The sequence below is a fragment of the Bison bison genome, unplaced genomic scaffold (assembly GCF_000754665.1).
Source record: "Bison bison bison isolate TAMUID 2011002044 unplaced genomic scaffold, Bison_UMD1.0 scf7180017858123, whole genome shotgun sequence".
NCBI lineage: Eukaryota > Metazoa > Chordata > Mammalia > Artiodactyla > Bovidae > Bison > Bison bison.
The window spans coordinates 3,580-3,843 of record NW_011488696.1 but is presented as its reverse complement, the minus strand read 5'-3'; positions in this window follow the sequence as shown (position 1 = coordinate 3,843).

Below are 264 nucleotides of genomic sequence, written 5' to 3'. Positions count from 1 at the left end.
AAGTGTCTTTTAATTTCATGGCTGCAGTCACCATCTGCAGTGATTTTGGAGCCCCCAAAAATAAAGTCTGACACTGTTTCCACTGTTTCCCCATCTATTTCCCATGAAGTGATGGGACCAGATGCCATGATCTTCGTTTTCTCAATGTTCAGTTTTAAGCCAACTTTTTCACTCTCCTCTTTCACCTTCATCAAGAGGCTTTTGAGTTCCTCTTCACTTTCTGCCATAAGGGTGGTGTTATCTGCATATCTGAGGTTATTGATA